The sequence below is a fragment of the Rattus norvegicus genome, chromosome 16 (assembly GCF_021556685.1).
Source record: "Rattus norvegicus strain SHRSP/BbbUtx chromosome 16, alternate assembly SHRSP_T2T, whole genome shotgun sequence".
In the NCBI taxonomy this organism is placed as follows: Eukaryota; Metazoa; Chordata; class Mammalia; order Rodentia; family Muridae; genus Rattus; species Rattus norvegicus.
The window spans coordinates 27,608,842-27,635,151 of record NC_141549.1 but is presented as its reverse complement, the minus strand read 5'-3'; the positions used below and the strand labels follow the sequence as shown (position 1 = coordinate 27,635,151).

The following is a 26,310-nucleotide window of genomic DNA, read 5'->3' as shown; positions in this document are numbered from 1 at the left end:
CTCAAAACACACATTGCACCTCACACAATAATAGTGGGAGATTTCAACACCCCACTCTCATCAATGGACAGATCATGGAAACAGAAATTAAACAGAGATGTAGACAGACTAAGAGAAGTCATGAGCCAAATGGACTTAACGGATATTTATAGAACATTCTATCCTAAAGCAAAAGGATATACCTTCTTCTCAGCTCCTCCTGGTACTTTCTCCAAAATTGACCATATAATTGGTCAAAAAATGGGCCTCAACAGGTACAGAAAGATAGAAATAATGCCATGCGTGCTATCGGACCACCACAGCCTAAAACTGGTCTTCAATAACAATCAAGGAAGAATGCCCATTATACTTGGAAATTGAACAATGCTCTACTCAATGATAACCTGGTCAAGGAAGAAATAAAGAAAGAAATTAAAAACTTTTTAGAATTTAATGAAAATGAAGGTACAACATACCCAAACTTATGGGACACAATGAAAGCTGTGCTAAGAGGAAAACTCATAGCGCTGAGTGCCTGCAGAAAGAAACAGGAAAGAGCATATGTCAGCAGCTTGACAGCACACCTAAAAGCTCTAGAACAAAAAGAAGCAAATACACCCAGGAGGAGTAGAAGGCAGGAAATAATCAAACTCAGAGTGGAAATCAACCAAGTAGAAACAAAAAGGACCATAGAAAGAATCAACAGAACCAAAAGTTAGTTCTTTGAGAAAATCAACAAGATAGATAAACCCTTAGCCGGACTAACGAGAGGACACAGAGAGTGTGTCCAAATTAACAAAATCAGAAATGAAAAGGGAGACATAACTACAGATTCAGAGGAAATTCAAAAAATCATCAAATCTTACTATAAAAGCCTGTATTCAACAAAACTTGAAAATCTACAGGAAATGGACAATTTCCTAGACAGATACCAGGTATCGAAGTTAAATCAGGAACAGATAAACCAGTTAAACAACCCCATAACTCCTAAGGAAATAGAAGCAGTCATTAAAGGTCTCCCAATCAAAAAGAGCCCAGGTCCAGACGGGTTTAGTGCAGAATTCTATCAGACCTTCATAGAAGACCTCATACCAATATTATCCAAACTATTCCACAAAATTGAAAGATATGGAGCACTACCAAATTCCTTCTATGAAGCCACAATTACTCTTATACCTAAACCACACAAAGACCCAACAAAGAAAGAGAACTTCAGACCAATTTCCCTTATGAATATCGACGCAAAAATACTCAACAAAATTCTGGCAAACCGAATCCAAGAGCACATCAAAACAATCATCCACCATGACCAAGTAGGCTTCATCCCAGGCATGCAGGGATGGTTTAATATACGGAAAACCATCAACGTGATCCATTATATAAACAAACTGAAAGAACAAAACCACATGATCATTTCATTAGACACTGAGAAAGCATTTGACAAAATTCAACACCCCTTCATGATAAAAGTCCTGGAAAGAATAGGAATTCAAGGCCCATACCTGAACATAGTAAAAGCCATATACAGCAAACCAGTTGCTAACATTAAACTAAATGGAGAGAAACTTGAAGCAATCCCACTAAAATCAGGGACTAGACAAGGCTGCCCACTCTCTCCCTACTTATTCAATATAGTTCTTGAAGTTCTAGCCAGAGCAATCAGACAACAAAAGGAGGTCAAGGGGATACAGATCGGAAAGAATAAGTCAAAATATCACTATTTGCAGATGATATGATAGTATATTTAAGTGATCCCAAAAGTTCCACCAGAGAACTACTAAAGCTGATAGACAACTTCAGCAAAGTGGCTGGGTATAAAATTAACTCAAATAAATCAGTTGCCTTCCTCTATACAAAAGAGAAACAAGCCGAGAAAGAAATTAGGGAAACGACACCCTTCATAATAGACCCAAATAATATAAAGTACCTCGGTGTGACTTTAACAAAGCAAGTAAAAGATCTGTACAATAAGAACTTCAAGACACTGAAGAAGGAAATTGAAGAAGACCTCAGAAGATGGAAAGATCTCCCATGCTCATGGATTGGCAGGATTAATATAGTAAAAATGGCCATTTTACCAAAAGCGATCTACAGATTCAATGCAATCCCCATCAAAATACCAATCCAATTCTTCAAAGAGTTAGACAGAACAATTTGCAAATTCATCTGGAATAACAAAAAACCCAGGATAGCTAAAGCTATCCTCAACAATAAAAGGACTTCAGGGGGAATCACTATCCCTGAACTCAAGCAGTATTACAGAGCAATAGTGATAAAAACTGCATGGTATTGGTACAGAGACAGACAGATAGACCAATGGAATAGAATTGAAGACCCAGAAATGAACCCACACACCTATGGTCACTTGATTTTTGACAAAGGAGCCAAAACCATCAAATGGAAAAAAGCATTTTCAGGAAATGGTGCTGGTTCAACTGGAGGTCAACATGTAGAAGAATGCAGATCGATCCATGCTTATCACCCTGTACAAAGCTTAAGTCCAAGTGGATCAAGGACCTCCACATCAAACCAGACACACTCAAACTAATAGAAGAAAAACTAGGGAAGCATCTGGAACACATGGGCACTGGAAAAAATTTCCTAAACAAAATACCAATGGCTTACGCTCTAAGATCAAGAATCGACAAATGGGATCTCATAAAACTGCAAAGCTTCTGTAAGGCAAAGGACACTGTGGTTAGGACAAAACGGCAACCAACAGATTGGGAAAAGATCTTTACCAATCCTACAACAGATAGAGGCCTTATATCCAAAATATACAAAGAACTCAAGAAGTTAGACCGCAGGGAAACCAATAACCCTATTAAAAAATGGGGTTCAGAGCTAAACAAAGAATTCACAGCTGAGGAATGCCGAATGGCTGAGAAACACCTAAAGAAATGTTCAACATCTTTAGTCATAAGGGAAATGCAAATCAAAACAACCCTGAGATTTCACCTCACACCAGTGAGAATGGCTAAGATCAAAAACTCAGGGGACAACAGATGCTGGCAAGGTTGTGGAGAAAGAGGAACACTCCTCCATTGTTGGTGGGATTGCAGACTGGTAAAACCATTCTGGAAATCAGTCTGGAGGATCCTCAGAAAATTGGACATTGAACTGCCTGAGGATCCAGCTATACCTCTCTTGGGCATATACCCAAAAGATGCCCCAACATATAAAAAAGACACGTGCTCCACTATGTTCATCGCAGCCTTATTTATAATAGCCAGAAAACGGAAAGAACCCAGATGCCCTTCAACAGAGGAATGGATACAGAAAATGTGGTACATCTACACAATGGAATATTACTCAGCTATCAAAAACAACGACTTTATGAAATTCGTAGGCAAATGGTTGGAACTGGAAAATATCATCCTGAGTGAGCTAACCCAATCACAGAAAGACATACATTGTATGCACTCTTTGATAAGTGGCTATTAGCCCAAATGCTTGAATTACCCTAGATGCCTAGAACAAATGAAACTCAAGACGGATGATCAAAATGTGAATGCTTCACTCCTTCTTTAAAAGGGGAACAAGAATACCCTTGGCAGGGAAGAGAGAGGCAAAGATTAAAACAGAGACTGAAGGAACACCCATTCAGACCCTGCCCCACATGTGGCCCACACATATACAGCCACCCAATTAGACAAGATGGATGAAGCAAAGAAGTGCAGACCGACAGGAGCTGGATGTAGATCGCTCCTGAGAGACACAGCCAGAATACAGCAAATACAGAGGCGAATGCCAGCAGCAAACCACTGAACTGAGAATAGGACCCCCGTTGAAGGAATCAGAGAAAGAACTGGAAGAGCTTGAAGGGGCTCGAGACCCCATATGTACAACAGTGCCAAGCAACCAGAGCTTCCAGGGACTAAGCCACTACCTAAAGACTATACATGGACTGACCCTGGACTCTGACCTCATAGGTAGCAATGAATATCCTAGTAAGAGCACCAGTGGAAGGGGAAGCCCTGGGTCCTGCTAAGACTGAACCCCCAGTGAACTAGACTGGGGGGGTAGGGCGGCAATGGGGGGAGGGTTGGGAGGGGAACACCCATAAGGAAGGGGAGGGGGGAGGGGGATGTTTGCCCGGATACCGGGAAAGGTAATAACACTCGAAATGTATATAAGAAATACTCAAGTTAATAAAAAATAAATAAAATGTAAAAAAAAAACAAAAAAAAGAAATTCATAGGCAAATGGAATGAACTAGTAAATGTCACCCTGAGTGAGGAAACCGAATCACAGAAGAACACCCATGGTAAGCACTCACTTATACTAGCCCAAAAGCTTGAATTACACAAGATACAATCCACAAACCACATGAAGCTCAAGAAGAAGGATCACCAAAGTGCAGATGCTTCTCTCCTTCTTAAAAGGTGGAACAAAATATATTCATAGGAGGGGATATGGAGGCAAAGTTTGGAGCAGAGACTGAAAGAATAGCCATTCAGAGTCTGCCCCACATGTGGCCCATATATATACAACCATGACAACTAGATAAGATTGATGAAGCTAAGAAGCTAAGAAGTGCATGCTGACAGGAACCAGATATAGATGTCTCCTGAGAGACACAGCCAGAGCATGTCAATACAGAGTCAAACACTAGTAGCAAATCACTGAACTGAGAACAGGAACCTTGTTGGAGGAGTTAGAGAAAGTATCGAAAGAGCTGATGGGGCTTGCAACCCCATAAGAACAACAATGCCAACCAATCAGAGCTCCCAGGACTAAACCACTACCCGAAGACTATACATGGACAGACCCATAGTTTCAGCTGCATATGTAGCAGAGGATGGCAGAGCACCAATGGAAGGAGAAGCCCTTGGTCCTGCCTAGGGTGGATCCCCAGTGTAGGGGAATGTTGGGGGCAGTGGGAAAAGGGGGGTGGATGGGGAGGGGAATACCCTTGTAGAAGGAGCAGAATGGGATGGGATAAGGTGCTTATGTCCAGGAAGCCGGGAAATGGAACAACATTTGAAATGCAAATAAAAAAATAGCCAATAAAAGGAAAAAAGTATATTCCACAACTGCTTGCCCAGGTACATACAGGTATCTCTTATTAATAAACAAAGTCAATAGCTCCTAGTAAGGCTTGAGTTTTGAGAATATAAATGTACCCAGAGATGAAAATATTTAATTGTTCATTTCAAGAGATTAAAAATATATTATTTCTATTTTCTGAAACATTTTATTTCTACTATTCTGGAAATAAAGCAAACCTTTTACAAAGTATATAATTCATATGTTTTGCTTGCTTAAAAGTCACTACCACGTGCATGTAATAACTGAACAAATTGATACTTTATTAATGTTTTAAAAGTAATTTCAAGATTTAGTGTTAGAAGGAATTGTAATGGGGAAAGAAATATAACAAAAATAATTCTTCATAAATCCTAGCTAACTTCCCAGGTCAATATTTTCATAAAATCATGGGTGCTTTTTACAAAATTAGACTTTATCTCTCTACTGAGTATTTCATTCCTAGAGAAATTTTTACCTGGGAAATGTCTCCTCCCTCAGGAGACAAAATGGAGAAAATATGTCAAGGGTGATGAGAGCACTCTCAAAATATGACCTTCCACTAGTGCAGAGGTAAAGGTAAACTAATTTATTTTTTAGGCAGATGGATGTGGAATCAGCTGTCTAATGGGAAAATTATGCATACCAGGAGTCAGATGTTTGAGGCAAAGTATATTTTTGGATTTCGGCAGCTTGTTTTATCCTTCCAAAACCCAAGCCTATGTGGACCATGTGTCACAGGGTGAGAGACTCGGAAGCTTCATATGGGTGCAGATCTAGCACAAAGAAACGTTGACTGCATGGACTACAGGCCCTTTCTACCCCTTTTGAATCTAAGAGCTCTAAGACTCTTTCTCTCTCTCTCTCTCTCTCTCTCTCTCTCTCTCTCTCTCTCTCTCTCTCTCTCTCGTCTGTGTCTGTGTCTGTGTGTATGTATGTGTGTGTGGGGGGGTGGATAGAGAGGAGGCAGCAATGTCAGGTCTATGTGTGTTTCCATATCCAGTCACCAAATGAGTTTTGGGATGGTGTCCAGTAGCAGGATTTAGAGAAGAGAAGATCTGAGTTGCATAGGCTAGGGTAAGAAAAGAGTCAGCATGGAGACCATGCTTATTCCTCCTTGTGACTACAAATATGTCAAGCGGAAGTGGGGACATAGTATATGAGATTCAAGAAGCAATGCTTTTCAATCTCATAGTTTGAACTGTGCAGAACAGTGGACCATGCCACCAGACAGAACTGGTAAGGTTGTAGCAGATTCAGAACCCTGGTAAATCTCACAATTAAGAAGAACGGGAGGGAGCATGGGACCACAACACCCCACTAAGAGGACCATGGTAACCAGTCACATAGCATAGAACCAAGAATTTTCCATGCTAATGAGGTATCTACATAGAGATCCTGAGTGTTGAGCCAATGAGCTTCCCTTCCTGCGCATCCATTCCTGCAAAAGATATTTATATTCTGGTTCACCCTGAGTGAGACCTACGCATCTTCATCCGCCATGAATAAATTAGTTGGACAACAAGGACTATTTCCTTCATCAAAAACTGCTGCGGGCTGGGGATGCATTTGTCATACAGAACTGTGCCTAAGTCTCCCTTAGAAGCTGCTCTATGATCCTGGCACTCACTCAGAGATAAGGCAGATTTCCCCTGTCCTCACTGCAGGCTTGTGGACTCCCATTCTTAACTTCTGGGGACATCTGGGTGCACAGGAGTTTGAGAACCACAGCCTCTGTCCCAGCCTCTGCTGTTTCTTACCCAAAGAAACATGGCTGGGACCTTATCTTAGACTGTATTTCATCTCCCTGAGCAGCACACTTAGGTGCTCTGGCATCCCAGTGGTGCACAATAATAAATAATAATGTGTCTGAAATAATATAGACTTCCATGTGCTATCTTCTGACCTAACTTTCTCTTGTCAGTTCCAGACTGAGATCTCTACCTGCTTACTCAACAGCTCCTTTCAGCTCTCTTAAACATCTCAACTTCAACACCTTGAAAATCCAGTTAATAACTTCTCCCCTCTGCAAATCACCCCATTGCCATTGTTTATATGTTAGTAGCATCGTTCCTGAGATCAGTAAGAGTGATATCTCGTCTGGAAGTTTAATAGGCATCTCAGACTTAACAAGAACAAAAGGAACTCAGATTTTCCCAGCTGAAAGCAGCCAAGCTTGGAAGCAGACTATAATGCCTCAAACAGAAATGCTACAAGCAACATGGACATAGGCTGTATTTTGAAGCATGTGTAACCAATGACCTTGTAGATGTCTCTGTCTTCGAAGCACTGCAAGAATTATCTACTCTTCAAGTTAACCTGAAGAGAACTTTTAAATTCAGATTGTCCTAGAAGAATCCCATGATATACAGAATAAAATCAGAAATTCTCTCTCTGCCTCACATAACTCTCTGTAATTTGGTCCTGTTGGTTTTTTTAAGTACATTAAATTTTACTTTTCATTTATCCACCTTGTATAGTCACATGGGTCCTCTCAAATCCTAACGATGCCAATAGCTTAGGGGATTCCTGTTAATTTTTTTTAAAACAATAGACTTTGTGACTGAATAATATTACATTAAGTATACACATCACATTTTCTTTACTTGGTGAACATCTCACCAGCATACCACATCTTTAGTATCTACCTGGACTCTGATTGGTACCTAAGTTGATCCTAGTTATCTTAGCTATTATAAACAGTTGTCACAAATACAGCATCTCTTTATTATGCGAATTGTATTTCCTTTGTTGGTTAATATTTACATATAATATATTAATACATATAATATAATTTATTTAATATTTAAAACTAGAAGTGGGACTTTTGGATCACATGGTATATCTATTTGTAGTTTTATTGTGGAACCTTCATTCTGTTCTTCATAATGACCATGTATGAGAGTCCCCTTTTCTTCATATCTCTGTCAATATTCGAGAAATCCTGTTATTTTCAGCAAATGTATAGAATAGGAGAATACTATGTTAAGTAAAATAAGTAAAGAACAGAAAGACATGAACCATATGTTCTTTTTCATATGTAGAAGCTAAATAAAGCTGACCTGAATTTAGAATACTGATTACTTAAGGTTGGGAGTGTGGAGATAAAGAATAATATATATATATATATATATATATACATATATATATATTTGTTGTGTGCTGTATATATCTGCAGAGAGAACTTATTAACAATTGATACATGCTAACAAAATTAAAAGAAAATACCACAGGCTTAATAGACTGATGCTTAGAGATGTCTTATAGAAAAATTTAGCAGAAAGTAGTTTCCAATATAGCCCACATTGTTTCCTACTACTAACATCTTACATTCATGTGGTACATATGTTAGGCTGATGAGCCAATATTGATATGTTATTGTAAGCAAAACCCATAATTGATACCTAGGTTCAATCTTGTGCTCATTTCTGCATATAGACAAATGTATTGTGACATGTGCTTATGGCCTGTTCAGTCACTTTCCTTGGTGATAACAGCACTGTACAGAATTGTTCACTGCCCTAAAATTTCCTTCCCTTCCCTCTGCTCAGTTTCACACTCCATCAATCTCTGATAACCAAGGATCAATTTCTTACATCTGTAATTTTACTTTTCAACAATTATATTTAGCTGAAATCAAAGTGTGTATCCTTACTAGATTTTTTCACTTACCAAAATACATTTAAGGCTGTCTAATCTTATTTTGGTGACTTGATCGATGGCTCATTTATTCTTGTCACTAAATGCTATTCTACTGTATCTATTCACCTATTGAAGGATATCATTTTGTTTCCACATTTTGGTTATTATGAGTAAAGTTGTCATGGACAAAAATGTCAACTCATTTGGAAAAGTAACAAGGAACATTATCATATGCTAGACTATTTTTAGTTTTATAAGAAACTTTCATAATGTCTTTCAAAGTTGCCGTACTATTTTGCATTTTTTATTTTTGAGATTTATTTATTTTTATTTATCCGAGTACACTGTAGCTATCTTCAGACACACACCAGAAGAGTGCATCAGATCTCATTACAGATGGTTGTGAGCTACCATGTGGTTGCTGGGTTTGAACTCAGGACCTCTGGAAGAGCAGTCAGTGCTCTTAACCACTGAGCCATTTCTCCAGCCCCTATTTTTCATTTCTACCAGCAATGAATGAGTGCTTTTGTTAGACCCTGTCCTTGATAGCATTAGAGTTGTCACTGTCTACTAGTTGTATAGTCTCTTTTAATTTGCAATTCCATGATGACATAGAGTATTTTTCCATATCTTATTTGTTACTTGTACACTGTCCCCAAGGAGTATCTATTCAGATCTTTCAACCTCTTTTTATAATTTTTTCATTTGAAGTTAGCTTTAAGATTTCTTTGTATAATTTGGATACAAATTTCATATATCTGCAAGTGTGTGAAATGTCTTTTAATTCTCTTAACACTTTGACAGAACAGAAGTTTTTAATTTTCATCAACACATGCAAGGTCACTTAGTTTTTCTCATATGTTAGAGTTTTATGCATTTGTAGTTTATATTTGGATTTGTATCCAACTGGAGTTAATTTTTATGACATAAGAGCTATCTCTACATTTTTTGCATGCAAATGTCTGGTAGTTTCATACCATCTGCTGACAAGATGATACTCTCTTCATTCTTCCCTCCGTTGTTGGCAATCAGTTCACTCTATCTGGGCTGATTCCTGGATTTTATCTTCCATTCTGCTGATTATTTGTCTTGCATTTTGCCCAAACCTCACAGTCTCGAGGTTGACTACAATCATCCCTCAAAGTTCATTCTCTTTTATTATTGTGCTAGCTATTCCAAGTCTTCAGCCTCTCCATGCCAACTTTAGAATTCATTTTATTAATATTTACAAAATACTTTTCTGGGATTTTGATTAAGTTACACTGACTCCATAGATCCCACTGGGAACATATGACATCATAACCATACTGAATCTTCCTACCCATGATCCTGACCCCTTTCTATTTGAACCTCTTTGGTTTCTTTCATTAGAAAGCAATTCCTATTATCTGTGAGAATAGGGATAAGCAGTTAAAATGCACTTAGTAATCGTACTGGTTTAAGAAATAGACAACGGTATGCGCTCTCTTCTCCACCAACCTACAGGTAAATTCAGCTCTCACCCCGACCCCTTCATCACAAATCTTCCTGCAGCAGATAGAGACCATTACAGAAATACACAAGTAGTCCAAATGCAGAGAAAAATGAACTGTTCAGAATCTACAATGTGACATGTACACCTAAGGTTTAGAAAATACCACAGACGAGGTGGGTTGAAAGACTGTAAGAGAACAAGACATCTGCTATGAGACAGTGTCTTCTATGTGTGACAGGGAATCTTAACCTAAAGAAGTTTGACAATCTAAAGAAGACCTGCATAATTACAATACCAGCTAATATGTCAATACTACTGTGGACAGTCTCAGAAGGTGCTACCCTTACATGAACGACAGGCAACTGGTGACTGTTAAGAGACAGATAATCTATAAATATGCATTGAATATATATAACATTCAGATATAACATTATAGATTCAGGAGACACAACCGAGAAGAAATGAAATGACACCCCCTGGACTCATACCATGAGGATGGGTTGTAGATATTGGACAACAAGCCAAATTAGATGTTAACCATGTTATGTTTGACAGGGGTGCATGAGATGAGAGAAAGAAGAGCAGAAATAGGGTGTAAGAAGGGAAATCACTATTTGATAATGTTACCAAAAAGGAGCAGTGAATCAAATTTTGAAGCTGAGGGGTCAAGCACATTTGGTGGAGGTCAGGGGGAAAGTAAGCCATTCCAGGAGCAGAAGTAGTGCTGTGAAGTGGAAGTAAGAGGCTAGAGGGCAGCATGAGGGAGGGGAAGTGGCAAGACATGTAAAACACTCCATCATGAGAGTGAACTGGGGGCCGCTGCTGATTCAGACTGGACGATTATATGGTCTGTCTTGCAGAAAAAATGATCATTGTCTGCTAAGCAGAGAATAAATGGAAGTGGAAGTGCAAGAGAGCATGATGGGTTGGGCTAGGGGGAAACCTGAAAGCTACTGAGACTGCTGAGGGTCCATAGGGTTCTATTTAGCAAAGCCAGAAGCACTGACTGGTACTTTAGATATGGTATACAGACAAGTCTTAGTAGAACTGAAAAGTAATACCCGTAAACAAGTTCATTCAAAAACAAAGTACTTACTACCTATTACTCCTTGTAGTGCAGTATAATACTTTAGTTTTCTAGACCAAAGGTAGAGAAATGATCTGATCTAACATCCACAGTGACTTTTAGGGGTTAGAGAGAGCTCAGGGGCAAGTGCTTGCCTGGTAATCATGAAGATTTGCATTCTGATGACCAACAATCATATACAAACCCAGGTGTAGCCATGTATGCCTGTAATTCAGAACAAGAGACAGAGCATGGGAGACAGGAGAATAGTGGACATTGCTACCTAGCCAGTCTAGCCAGTGCACAGCTCCAGGTTTACTAAGAGGCCCTGTCTCACAAAGATTACTGTAGAGAAAGAAAGAGAACACACAGTGTTCTACTCTAACCTCCCCATGTGTAAGCATTAGAGTGTGAACTCCCCACATACACATGTACTTACATGCATAATGCACGCACACACACACACACACACACTCACACACACACACACACACACACTCACACACACACACACACACACACACACACACACACACACACACGCACACTACAGCTTCTCAGTATTTGGCCTAAGGAAAGAATGAGCAGTTACCTAAAACTGAAAACAAAACAAAACAAAAAACAGGCAAAAACATTGAGGATCCCAGAGCCCATGGGGAAAGGCTGGAAGAGTAAGATGCCTAATTTTGAACATGGTATGTATTAGGCTTTAACACTTATTAGATTCCAAAATAAAATGAGTGCAACAGTCAAATTGACATCTGGGTCTTTTCAAGCAGGGACAACAGGATACTTGCCTTTCCCTAAATCTTGATTTCGTCCATAGATGTATGCTGTTTCGTATGTGCTAATTCTAGGGCCTCTTCTCCTCTTTACTTGCTTAAATGCATTTTCCTCTTCGCTTTTACTATAGCATGTTGGGCACTGCTTTGCAATTGTGAGCTGATTTACTCCTTTACTACATTGTTCTCTTGCTAATTCTCCACACACCACCCACTACAAAATAAACAATCAAAAAATTCCGCTGAGTAATTGAAACTCACAGGGCCCATTCATCTCTTACACTCAGTTGTCCAGTTTCTTGATACTTAATGCCACTTCCCATCTTCCATACAAAGCACGGCCTGGCACATGCTGTTTTAATCAATGTGAATTACATTCTATTTTTATGGATGTGCTTTTCACCTTCCCCTGGGCATGCAATTTATCAAGCATGAGTAATATCTGGCATAGGGTGCCTCTAATGGCTTCCTTTTATGATTAGATCAATGAGTGTCTAAATTAAGAGAGGACATATCTAGGAAGAGAATGCCTCCAAACCCTTTGAAAACGGTGTTAAGGAGAAAACATGGCAGTCTGAAAACATTCACAATGAAATTGCTTCAGGGCACTTGAATCGTTATCTGTGGAAACTTGGAAGCATTTTAGAAGATTTTCAGCAACCAGTAATGTGGTGATTGACTTGATCTCTGAATTCTTGAGTGAATTTATCCACTTTTCTTTAGTGTTTAACATACTTTAAAGGTCACATTAAGCACAAAGCTAACTTTGGTAAACCAATTCTTATTTTTCCACTATGTTGCCAACAAACCCTTGATTTTCAAAATGCTGTGCCCAATTTTCAAAAATACTGTGTAAAACTTAATATAAATACATCCTTATATATTTATAAAAATATCTAAAAATTTTTACGTGTATTTATTTGTTGTATTGGACACATTCATGCCACAGCATGGATGTGGAGGTCAGAGAACAACATGCAGAAGAAGGATGATGTTGTATCCTTTCACCTTGTGGGCCTTGTATATTAAACGCAGGTCATCAGGCTTGGTGACAGGTACCTTCACTCATTAAGCCAGCTTGCCAGCCTATTTTAACACAAAGTGTTTGCCATGCTTAGTTTTGTATTACTGTGATAAAATATTATGAATAAGGCAACTTACAGAAGGAAGCATTTGCTTTGATTTAATATTTTACAGGGTTAGAGTCCATGACAGTGGAACAAAGGAGTATAGGAGAGCTCAGATCTTGATCTTCAGTCATGAGGCACACACACACACACACACACACACACACACACACATACACACACACGGTTGGGGAAGAGAGAGAGAGAGAGAGAGAGAGAGAGAGAGAGAGAGAGAGAGAGAGAGAGAGGGGCAGAGACAGGACACAGAGAGAGACAGAGACAAAGAGACAGAGAGACAAGAGAGTTCACTCTGGGAATGGCATGAACTTTTTGAAATCTCAAAGTGGCTCACTTCCTCCAACAAGGCCGTACCTTCTAATCCTTCCCAAACAGTTTCACCAACTTGGGAACTGATTTTAAGTATATGAACCTATGAGGGTCATTCACATTTAAGCTACCAAAGTTTCCAGCTATATATAGTCATTTGTAATTATTTTTTATTATTCAGTCTTTTCTTTCTTTCATTTTATATATAAACATGTATTTGTCCATATATGTGTGTGTGTGTGTGTGTGTGTGTGTGTGTGTGTATAATGTTTTACTTGTTCAGAGTTTCAAACATCTTATTATATAGAGTATAATCTAAAGAATACCCAACAATTGGCCATTCATTATTGGGTATTTACTATTTTAAGAAATATACTGCAATAAACAGTTTTGTGTAGTTAAACACACACTGTGTATACATATGTATGAATATATTATGATTAATCATTAGACGCTTCTTAAAAGGATATTTGCTGTTATACCTCTTAACTGTAATTGTTATGTCTGAGAACCCCCAGAAGACACTGGTGGCCACAAACACATCTAAACAAAATTTAATCAGAATCTAGCTTTCTATGATCAAAGCCTTATTACCAAAGGCTTCCACATTCATCTTTAAGATTACTGTGAGCCAAAAAGCAAGTAGCAGATGTTGACCTTGGTGTGATTAATGTCATAGAACTCAATTGAGTGCAGATGCAACCAATACGTTTTCATCCACTCCTTGGGCCCAAAACAGGCTGTAGTGGTGATGTCACAGCGTGGCTCAATGCTCCAGCATGACTCACACCTGTCTTCTGAAACACTCCATTGTGGCTTTATTTCTGGGTGGAGTGAAGTCTGACTCACTCACTGACTCAACCCATCAACACCCTGAATCTGCTCATGAAAATACCACATGGGGATAAGACTGCAACCCCCTCTCCTATTTAGCAAGCACATAAGGCACAGAGAGCCCCGACCTATGAAGGTTTTTTGTTCTCTAAGCCCCACTGTAGAATGCAGCTAGTTCTTGAGGTTTCCCAATCCTCTCCCTCTTCCACTGCCAAACTTAATATCATCATTTTAGCCATGTTTGTTACTCTGTTCCCCAATAGCACCATTAACAGAAGATCATTAAGGAGTAATTCAACAGGCATGGTGATTGATGGGTGTAAAATCATGACTGAACCCTTGAGGTAAATTCTTGTGCTTAGAGATGGATATATAACTTATCTGTAAATAAGTAATATAAAACTGAATGTTATTTGGGACCTCCAACTTCACTAGGAATTTGAGAGCTTTGAAGCCCATTTTGACTGGGTTCTTTTTTATCTTTTCTTTCAAGAAGAAAAATCCTGGTTAGGTGAAAATCCCAAGTTTAGTCGATGCCCTTGCCCTGCCTTAGCCTCTCTGGTGTCTGGGATACTGGTGTGTGGCCCTCAGTTTTTGGTCTGTTAATTCCTTTGCTTCTTCCTCTCAAGGGACAGTACTGCTTTTACCAAACCTTGCAAGTTTTCTTGTTCCCTGTACAGTTCCAACACCTACATTAAATCAATGTCTGATTTATTTTGTTCAGGCTTTCTAGTCTCACCAGAGATTTTTCTGTGACTGGATCCTTTCGTAGTAGAAGAGATTGTTACTATTCCATTCAGGAAACCTCATCAGTAGTTCAGGAAAAACCAGATCTCTGGTTAAGACATTATTAAAATCAGACCACCTTCCTGTCAACACACACACACACACACACACACACACACACACACACACACACACATGCAAGCATGTATGTGCTCCACTAAAATGAGCTGCTATGCTCATTGCTATCTCCACATTTAAAAACCCACCTGGGAAAGGCAGGAGGGTCATCTTTGCATCTTCTCTCTTTCACTCCCTCTGGCTTGCTGTCCTGAGTCAAGGCTCAGAATATGAGCAGACGGGAGAGATGGGACAGACGTACTTGAGGGGAAGAGGTAAAGGAGAATGTGGCATACTTATTAGGAGCTGGGAAGAATGCTGTCACAAGGGAGGCTGCATAAGGAGTGAGACTCTATTTCCTCCAGGTGGTGCTTACTCAGCGTCAAGCTATGGAGTTTTGTTATAGATGTCTTTTCTCAGTTCTTCATACAGTGGGCAGTTAAAAACACCACATACCATCTGCAGGAGTTATTTCTTATTCTACCCCATTCATTGGCCATTTGGAAACGCACCGGGCAACAAGAACCAACATACAGATGCCCCTTCCTCTGAACGCACACTGGCTTAACTCTTAGCTCTCATGGGAAGCTCCATTTTGAAGAAACTGATAGTAATGGAAGACGGTTCAGGCCCTGGCTTTAATGTATATAATAGACATCAGTCGTGTGGTCTAGAACACCCACCTCAATCTCTCTTCCCTTTTCTGCATAATTGCCTGGAGGTCTATGGACCACGTTGAGGTAATTTGTTATGGCCCTTGTTCTGTAGGAAAAGCCAAGGACATTAACATGTGGTTATGTGAGCTCCATGAGGTAAAGAAGACACATCAGTGGGGAAACTACTGCAATCCACATGGTACATATTAGGCATAACCCATGATCATACCGGCCTCTCAGCTCCTCTGCTTATATACAAACAGGTGAAGAACAGAGGGGGAATGAGGTCATGTATGTGCACTATGCACAAAGCCCAGAAAGGACCCAGAAACAAATACTTCTAATAAAATAGCTACGCTTTTAGCATTTACCTTACTATAGGAAATACTGCACATACTGGCCAGTCAATGATGGACCTATACGGTTTCAAGTCAGCAGCTATACACATTTTTATGTAGTGTTACTAGCATCTCCTTCAAATACACTTCATTTTAACTCATAATTTCGGGCCAATTTTACTGCATTTAATAAAAGTTTAAGCACATTTACTTGGGTGGCACGGTGCTCTATGATGAATCATGTGGAGTTTGGGGCTGTTTCACTTAAAACAAAAATTAATGACAATGTATCAATGCATAGCACTGCTGTTGAAGCATGGGCACAGTGTGATTTTTCTGAGATGTTGTTGGCATAAAAACTCCAGTTCATATTTTACTTAACCTAAGGCAGACCTGCCTGTGGAATGCACGATCGAGTCCTGTCTACAGTGAGTTTCCATGTTTGCTCCCTCATCGGGGTTTGCTTTAAATTTGCAGAAAATGTTAAAGACTTAGTTTAAATAGCGTCCAGACCCAAAGGTACAGAGTTCTGAATTTGATCCTCAACTATCTAAAGCAGGATTCTTGCCACATAGGTTGTCATTCCTAGTGGGAGCCAGCACCCTGCTGCTACCCTGTTGCCCAGCCTGCCTTCTGACTGGGGCTCATACTGGTGAGAATTTGGAGCTAGAACTTGGAGAAGGTTTGCATGTGCGGGTCCTGGAGCTGATTTGCTGTTCCAAGTTTACACTGTGGGATGCTGGGAGCATAATTGAGTCCCGGGTGCTCAGGTTTCTATGGAATCACAGTAACCCAACTCAGTCCTCAGAAGGACTATCCCCCCGTTTCACATTGCCGGAGAGTTTTATCTCCGTCAACTGAAACCGTCGCTGAGTCCTACCTGCTGCTTAGTCTTCTGTAGTAGGATACTGTTTCTGTATCGGCTCCTATCTCCTCTCTGCCTGCTCTCTACTCTCAAGCAGCTGGTCCAGGAACCAACCCACACAGACTTCCTAAATCTTGTAGTTGCCAGATTCTGGCAGTCATGGCTTACCCGGCATCCCAAAGACTCCCCAAAGTGGACCCTTCTCTGAACTAAAAATTTGCACTTATAACCTAGGCTCTTTGCCTGGCACGATGGAGGTCTGCATGATCTTGCCTGATCTGGCTCGAGCTACTTCATGTATTTTCAGTTCTGGATTCTTATCCACCATACTCCAGGTCAGCCGCCCCATTCCTGTATCCACTTTGGGTCCTCTCTGAGCCTTTTGCTTGACATAAGCTTGTTGTTTCACTCACGAGGCTTGTTTCTTACTCAGGTCTCAGCTCTGTCTGAATTCAACTGGGCTGCCACAAAATACTGTCGGATAAACTTAAAAACGATGAGAATTTGTTCTTCAGGGGTTGGGGATTCAGCTCAGTGGTAGAGCGCTTGCCTAGCAAGCGGAAGGCCCTGGGTTCGGTCCCCAGCTCCGAAAAAAAAAGAAAAAAAAAAAAGAAAAAAAAGAGAATTTGTTCTTCATAGTTTATTCTGAAGCCTGGGAATTCAAGATTGAGATATTCAGTCTCAGGTGAAGAGCCCATCTCTCATGGGTGGTTATAGTCTCACAGAGAGCCAGCACACAGTGTGAGAGGCTAGAATGCTCTCTGTTGCCATTCTTGAAACTGGCACCAATCCCCTCCATGAGCACTCTACCTCTATGATCTAAAGACTCTTCAAATATTCATCCATTAATATGGTCTCATTGAGATTAATATTTCAACATGAATTTTGGAAAGAGACAGCTGACTGCTATCCTACACCATATTCAGAAAGACCTTTAATGACAACCATGGCTTATATGACACTCTGTACATACTTTTATGGCATTTACAATACTCCTATTTATTTGTCAATTGTTCTGTACACCATTTTATCCTCTAGCATCCTCATTTAATCTCCAGGAGAACAGGACCTCACTCGTCTCAGCTTCTGTCATATCTTGGCAACTTGAGCATCCTGACATACAGCGGTCATATCTGCTTATTAAATACGTTAATGTTAACTCCACCCTGAGAAGGGGGAAGGAAGGATCAAGCCTGGAATCCGTCTGACTCTTCCACCTTCCTCACCTCAGCTCATTTCCTTTTTCTGATGCTGCGTTCCAATCAGCTTCAGGTTTGAACTTCAGAGTAAAAAGTAGCCATCAAAAAGCTGCTTGTAAAGCTATGATTCCCTTGTATGAATGAAATGATGACCACTACATTCTTGTTAAAAGACTCATTTCTTCAGCTCATTGTCAGTATTCTAATAAAGCTAGAAGAGTAGCCTGTTCTTTCACTTGCCTCCTCACATCCCTGTCTTTTTTTTTCTTCTTGGCCAAACCTAAGGTACCCCATGGAGGGCAGAGATGCTCCGGTGAGGTACTGATGGATTGAGGTCGATGCAGACACAGCCCTGTAATCCTGCCCAACCAATTGTATCAGATGCTGACTGTGTGGGCCAGACAGCACGCAAAATTGCAGGAGATGAGGATTCAGTGCTGACAGAGATGAATACGACCTGCCCTGTTCTGGAAGACTGACAGAAAGAACACTCCAAAGCACAACTTGGAACTTATGTAGCTTCTCCCAAAGCTGCATGCTGTTGGGCTGGAAAACCAGCCCTCTGGGTTGTTGTGAGGAACGGAACGACTCAAAGTAAACACAAGCCCCAGAAAAGCCTTGACTCATGACTGCGGTTGGGCACATGCTAACTGGGCCAACCACACCCATGCACATGTCTAGGTGTATGTGTCCATGTTCATGCACACAGATCGTAGTGATTGTGGAAGGCCAGTACTTGAAACAGTGAGCAGTACCTGAGAAAGCAGTAAGCTGAATAGGTCCATGGAGCGGGAAGAAGGATTAAACTGCTTCTAAATGGTATCTATGTGTGTTTCTGAAAATGTATTTGCATTTCTCATTTTTAACAATGACATAAGCTTTGCATTATGTGGTGTTTCCTTCAGTTTACTTTGCTCACCCGTTGGAATATTCTCTAACTAGGCATCAAAATGATACCACCTGGACAGGAGAAAACATCGAAACTCAATGACCAAGAGAATGCGAACAGGGCCGTATCAGTTCTTGATTCTCCTTTATCCGTAATTGGATCTAAGAAGCAGATTCTTCTAAGTTTTAATTTTGAGTAATTTACAATAGCTTAAAGAACTTCGCACAACTCCAGTAATTTTTAGAAATCAATATAATATAAAGGTCCGCCTAATTTTTAAAGAAATTAATAGGTGGGGCTTCATATTCAAAAAGAAATAAAACAGAATAGGTTTTATTCAGAAAGGGAAATTGGATTTACAAAAATGCAATATGATTTAAATAGCCTCCTTTAAATACTTTAAAAAGTTTTGTTTAGACATGTATGCTAGCACATGTTAAGTAATCAAATTTATCAAATAAACATGCAAATCTAACATAAATATTTTATTTTAGACACCTAAGACTCTACTAAGTGTTCATCAATTCATCTTTATAAATCAATAGAAAAGGGGACAAATTAAGGGAAAGAAAAATGTGTAATCAGTTGTCAGAAGAGGAAACCCAAAAGTTCAACAGACCCGGGTTTGTAAACGAATGCTGGTGCCTGTCCTTTGTCCTCTCTCAATCCTGGACACAGAGCACACAGCCAGTGTGGACAACTCCCAACCTCATCTTAGCAGTGTGCCAGCGGAGTGCAGACAAAGGAGAGCCACAATCTCTGCCATATTTGCCTACAGGAAAGTCGCTTTCCCTGACTTCTCCATATTTTAATATAAAATGGAATATTCAAGCTTACAGCAATTTTTTCCTGATGGGCAATTTCAAAACCCTTCCTTCTTCTCTTTGGAGTATGCTACTGTTGCCTACAGTCACTTGCAGACATGATAGTACATCTTCCTCCTGCCAAAATGTGGATCAGTAGGCAAAGGTTACATTTCCACCACTCCTGCGTCTTTCCTCTCTCCAGACTACCACGGCTAGCGCTCAACTGTCAATTCTTATAGGATGAACTTTTTTAGGTTTCTTAAGCACGGGTTTCACACAGCACTTGTCTTTCCATTTGAGTCATTTCATGCCATAGAAGGATTCCCATTTCCATAGGTCTTTCTGCGAATGACAGGATTTCAATCTGCTGGTGGCTGATTAGTATTCTATTGTGTATCTGCACTGCCTTCTCACCCCCATTCATCAGGTGGCACACACGGGTTGCCTCCATTTCGTGGCTATTATGAATTGAGCTAGCATGAGCATGGGAGGGCAGCTGTCTGTTTGACATATTGATTTCATTTTCTTAGGTTATATACACTGCTGGGGGATTTCTAAATCATGAGGTACTTCTCGATTTACTGGTTTGAAGAATCTCCATACTGTTTTACATAATGACTGGAGTAATTTACATTATAGGCAGTAGTATGCAAGGGTTTCCCTTTTGCCACATTTCATTTGTATTTCACCAATGATTCCTGATGCTCAACATTTTCTTTTTCCATGTAATTGCCATTCGTGTATTTTCTTTCAGGAACTGTCTATTCAGACTATTCCTCATTTTAAAATTAACTAATTTGGTTTATGCTATTGAACATTTGAATATAAAACTTTAATATTTTCAGGAGCTGGAGTTAGCGGTGAAAAATACTTTTTGCTCTTTCAGAGGACCCAAGTTTGGTTTATATCACCCACATGGTGCCTCAAAATCCTATATGGCCCCAGTTCCAGATGATCCAATACCTTCTTTTGGTCTCTATGGGAACTGCATGCACATGGTATATGAACACACGTGCAAGCAGAACACTCGTCATATAAAAATGATACAGAAGAAAATAAACAAATTCTAAATAAAAAACATTCAAAACATAACTATGCATCGTATCAAATATATGCAAAACTCAGATTGGAAGAATATGTACCTGATTCTTTTATAGTAGTTATTTCTCGGGAAGCAAAGTAAGGAAATTCTGCTGTGGAGAAAAAAATAAAAAAGGGCTTCAATGCTATCTATAGAGTTTAGTTTTTATGACTAAATACACTAAATCATATATATATACATTTAAATATATTATATACTTATATTTTTAAATGAGCATTTCTTACATATATTTAGGCTTTATATTACATATAATATACAAATATGTTATTCTTTATCTATATATTTATGTATAATAAACATATCATATGTATTATATATAATTATATAATATATTAAGAAATAATCATATACAATTATTTTTTATGTTATATTATATAACAATTCTATTTAATTTATATAACATTCATATATATCCTAATTTATATATATATATATATATGTATATATACACACACACAAACAGAAATATGCTAGACATGGATCATACAGAGGAAAATTGATTATATAAATCTCTTTTGAAACCTATCATCAATGATTTCAATGTAAATACTTAGAACAGTCTTGGTAGAAATCAGGATGTTTGGGACAAATTCTTACTTTGCCTCTGGAGAGCCTGCTGTTAGCATGGACCAGCACATCACCGAAAATAAAACATGCATTAAGATCATCTTAGTTCTTTTAAAATAATTTGTAAGAGTTAAAAAAACATAAAAACTTAATAGGTATTTTGTGCAAAAATTTCCTCTTAGCATGTGTTGAAGGGAGTAAAAACAAGTTGAGAATCTCTCAGAAAAAAAAAATGTAACCAAAAATCTTTTTTGAAAGATGTCACAGCAGCTAAGAATACTTGGTCTACAGCGAGCCCTAATTCAGTGGCTCACAACCATCAGTAACTCCAGTTTGAGGGGGTCCAATGTCCTCTTCTGAACTCCAAGGACACTGCATAACGTGGTACAAAAACATGCAATGCATGCATTGGTCTTGGTGGCTTTAAAGGACAAAAAAGGAATATCAAAATGAGTGGGTAGGGAAAAGTGGGTGAATCTGGGAAGTTGTTGGAGATGGGTGGATTGGTGAATATAAGCATATTCTGTAAAAACTGTAAAGAGCTAACACAAGCATGAAAACTATTCTGGGCTTTGGCTTGATTTGATTATAGTAGCACATAGAATCACCACTCACTCATCATTACAGACTCTGCTAATTGAAATCATTGTTTTAATTATTTAATCATTCTATTCTTGTCCTTAGGATGTGATCTGTAGGCTAGGCACAGCAGCTCCTGTCTATAATCCCAGAATTTGCAAGGTGGTGGAATCTGGGGAATCTCCTTAAGTTCAAGGCCAGCCTGATCTACAAGTAGAACTCCAAGCTAATCACAGCAATAAACAAGATCGCATCCCTCATAATTAGAACATTAATTAAATAAAATAAGGCAGAATGCAATACATAATAATGGAAAATATTCATCAGAAAGAGAATATTAGTTATTCATAATTTCACAGTCTATAGATAATTATTACCAGGTTAATAACTTTTCAGCTCTTTTGTATTTATGTATTTTTCAAAAGCAGTATTTCTTGATTTAGCTCTTTCCATTAAGGCTGTTCTTCCCTTCTCTTGTAGAATCATATTCTCTACAAGTATAATTTTGTTTTATATCAAGCATTCTACTCTGCAAGTGTAACTGAGTTTATTTCTTCATCCGAACACTGCTTCATAGATTGTCTGCAATTCACCCATGCAGACAGGTAATGTGATTAGCATCCCAGTGGGTCTTTGCCTCACTCCTTCTTATTTTGGAATAAATTTTAATAAATTTAAATCCCAAGTCAAAATTTATGGGAACACATCAAACATGTTTTTGCTGATTATCTTTATGGAAACCGAGTAGTCATAGAAAAATCTTAATGCTGTACATCAACTCCATTTCTGTGATGTTAAATTATTTTCATATAAATACCTTTTGGAACTTTGTAATTTAATTTGGAAAAAAATCTTTTCAAAAATTGGGAGGGAGGGTTATTTATGTGCATGAGTGTTTGCCTGAATGTATGTTTGTGCAACATGTGTGTGTGTGGTGCCCACAGAAGCCAGAAGGGAACACTGGATCTCCTAGCACTGTGGTTATAGTTATTAGCTGCATGTGGGTGCTGGAATTGAACCCCTGTCCTCAGCAAGAGGACTTTTACCCTCTGAGTTATCTCTCCTGTTTCCAACAATATTTTTAATGACACCATTAGAAAAAGAACATAATATAAGTCAACAAAGGTAGCAATAGATGATCTGAAGGAATTCAAGTGTAAACATTTCTTATAATAAAAATGCCACAGAAACAAAATAACATTTGGCATGGTGGTGTATGCCTGTGATAAACACTCAGAGTCTAAAGCAGGAGGATCATTTGTGAGGCCAACCTAGGCTACATAGCAACACCCTGCCACTCTGTCTCAGCAAACAAACACATCAACGTAGTCTGAGAGAAAATATCTGCTCCTGTAGTAGAGGCTAGTTGCGAAAGGTAAGAAATCATAAGTCAGTAATAAGACAATAAAACAGAAAAATAGGTAGAGGTTATAAAAAGAAACATGTAACAATGAAACCTGGTGGTTACTAAATACACAGGATGTTCACGTTTATTAGCCATAAGTGTGCTATAAGTCAACTTCCTGGTTCACATCCATCAAATTCATTAAAGTCAAATTGAAGAATTCCATGTAATTGGGTCTCTCAGACATTGATGGCGAGAATGTAAATTGTTTCAAACATGTAGAGAAACACTTTGGCCAGCAACTGCTTAAGTTAACAATGTACACTCTTAAACATGGCTCTTAAAGGAGCAAACTCACAGGATCAGAGAGCCATAGGTTTAGTGCTGAAAAGTAGGTTTCTCTTTAAATATTGTTCTCCATACATTCGCTTTGCTTTACCATGACACAAGTTCTGATGTAGGAGACCAAACAGCAACAGCTCTGTGCGTGTGTGTGTGTGTGTGTGTGTGTGTATGTGTGTGTGTGTGTGTGCATGTTTTGGGTAATTTGTTGGAGATATGCCAAGAAATCAATACATGCCCAGTTGTTAAAACTGTCACCAATGACAAACTAAGAATGGTATCCTCGTGGGAGGAAGGGCAGGTGGCTGGTACCTGGTGTTTCCAATGTTTGCAGCAATTGGTTACTTTAATGACAGTGGAATTGAATGGCTATTGCCAATCTATTTAAGGTATATTGGCATTTTGGCAAAGAAAACCTGGAGAACAATTTACTGTCAATTCAGAGTAAAATGTGGAAGCCAGGGAGCCTGTAGAGAAAACTGATCAGAGCCTCAGGGCCCAGTTGTCACAGAAAAGGGTGCTAAAATATATTCAGCTCTCAGGTAAGTAGGTCTGCTTGGTAAAACTCAGGACCTCATGGTCAAAGACACAAACTCCACTACTGCAAAGAAAGAGGTTGAGCTCAGCACTTCCTGCTACCAATCTCGAGACACCCAACTCCACAAGAGCAGCTGGGAGAGGAGGAAGTGTGCAGGCTGGTGTGGACACGTTCTGTTTGATTATTGTGGTACAGTGGTAGCAAGCAAAGGTGAGGTGTGGTTGGTGGGATGGACAGTGCAGTCCTGATGCTCCAGTTTACAACCCAGGTGCCCAGCTGCCGGAGTGTTAAATCTAAGTGAACACAATAGTCTTTATCTAGAAACACTTAGCTATTGGCTTGCTCAAGGCCAAGCCCCAACCTTAGGGGCAGCCTGTCTCTTGTGACAGATCCATGTTGAGCACAGAAGCTAGGTTTCTATATCTCATTAATCCTGAGAGGTCTTTCCAGCCCCATGCTCCTCCCCATGACCAAGGACTGCATTGTCACTTCTGTTTCCGTCCTGCAGAAAGGAGCGACACCATGACGTTCTTCTCAAAGTGGTTTATTTAGGAACCTTACAACATGCTAACAGGAATCTTTCTTTTCTTCTCTCCCTCTCCCAGCCCTGGAGCACACTCCCTTATATCCTCCCTCAACTCCGCCTCCTCAGTCCAGTCTGCGTAATCTCAGTTCATAGGTCCACGTCACATGGCCTGATCTTGCGTCATGGTGCGCCTGCGCAGCTCTCACAATGGACGTGGCTAGTTTCAGGTGTGTGAGGAAGTCAGGTGCTAGTCATGAGACTTAGCTGCAGTCCCGGGCGCCATCTTGGGACTGCTGCCACACCCGCTCCCCACACTGCATCACAGTTTAATCTTCCAGTGAACCTGTACCTCAGACCCTCTTACAGGCATGGCTCCAAGCACTAGCTACAAACCTGTTTCTGTCTCAATCCCTGTTCTGAGAAAATCCAGTCAAGAGTATTACTGTCACTTCACAGAGTCTAGCTATTTATGCTTGTTCTCAAGAGCGGCAAGAGTTGTGTCTCCTGCAGACCACACATCTGACTCCTCATTAGCTGCTCCTAATTTCTCTGCACTTTGAGACAGTTTTCCTAATGAATTTAAGAACATCTGACCATTAACAGCTCCATGAATACTTGTATTTGATACAGACTCCCTCCTGAGACTAAACTCAGGCTTTTCACACCAAAAGCCCTCTTAAATGTTGGGAACAAAGGGCTCTTAAAAGATTTCAGGTTTACAAAGGCGCAATTATGCTTGGAGATTCATGGGTTTAGCATTTTCTGTCAAGTTCCTTTTTTATCTGTAGGTTTTGGATCCCAGGACTGAGAGCAGGCAGGTCATGGAGCATTGACTGGAAATAATGAGGTGTTCTTGAGTATCTCTGAAACTACTCCAAAGCAGACAGACACTGATTTAAAGTCCATGTAACATGCTCAGTTCCTGCCAACCTCTTCTAATTCGATTATCTGGGAGTAAATGTGAATAGTTAAATGATTCCTTCACACTACACAAAGGAACTTCTCACAGTGGGCAACGTGACCGGGAGGGAAACCAGCAGCCATGCTTCATCGCTTATCTGAAAGTCTTTGACAATCTGACTCCAGCTGGGCTAGAAATGGTAACATGCAATGGAGAGCAGACACTGACTCACACAGGCTGCCACTCAGGCCGCAGCTGAGTTGGCTCATCTTAAGTGACTTGTCCTGTTTAGTTGGGTGGTATACACACAGAAAGCTTGATTGTTGTTTTTTATGGAGGTAGAGTCACAGCCAGGGTTCATTTAACTCATTTCAGACTGGACAAACCCAATGGGTAAGTCAAGATTGGGATGTGGCATGGGAGATTAACTTTCTGTACCTTCTTACCTAAGTGCAGCTGAAGCCATAGCTGTTATTAGCTTCCTTCTGGGCCTATGTAAAATAATTTCATTCTGTGATATCATCAAGAAAGAAAAGTCAACCAACAGAATGAGAG

The 26,310-nt window shown here is 39.6% G+C and overlaps 1 protein-coding gene across 12 annotated transcripts in view; it reads right to left on the bottom strand.

Moving 5' to 3' along the window:
- The window catches only part of Psd3 (pleckstrin and Sec7 domain containing 3), a 557,293-nt gene that overhangs the window by 492,662 nt on the left and 38,321 nt on the right, over positions 1-26,310 (bottom strand). For 9 of the 12 annotated variants that reach the window (XR_015639410.1, XM_087588275.1, XM_087588278.1 and 6 more), the window contains one exon: positions 20,998-21,048. The exons of the other annotated variants lie outside the window; for them this stretch is intronic. The gene's annotated coding sequence lies outside the window, so the exon portion shown is untranslated. The remainder of the gene's footprint in view (positions 1-20,997; positions 21,049-26,310) is intronic. 12 annotated transcript variants of the gene reach the window in all.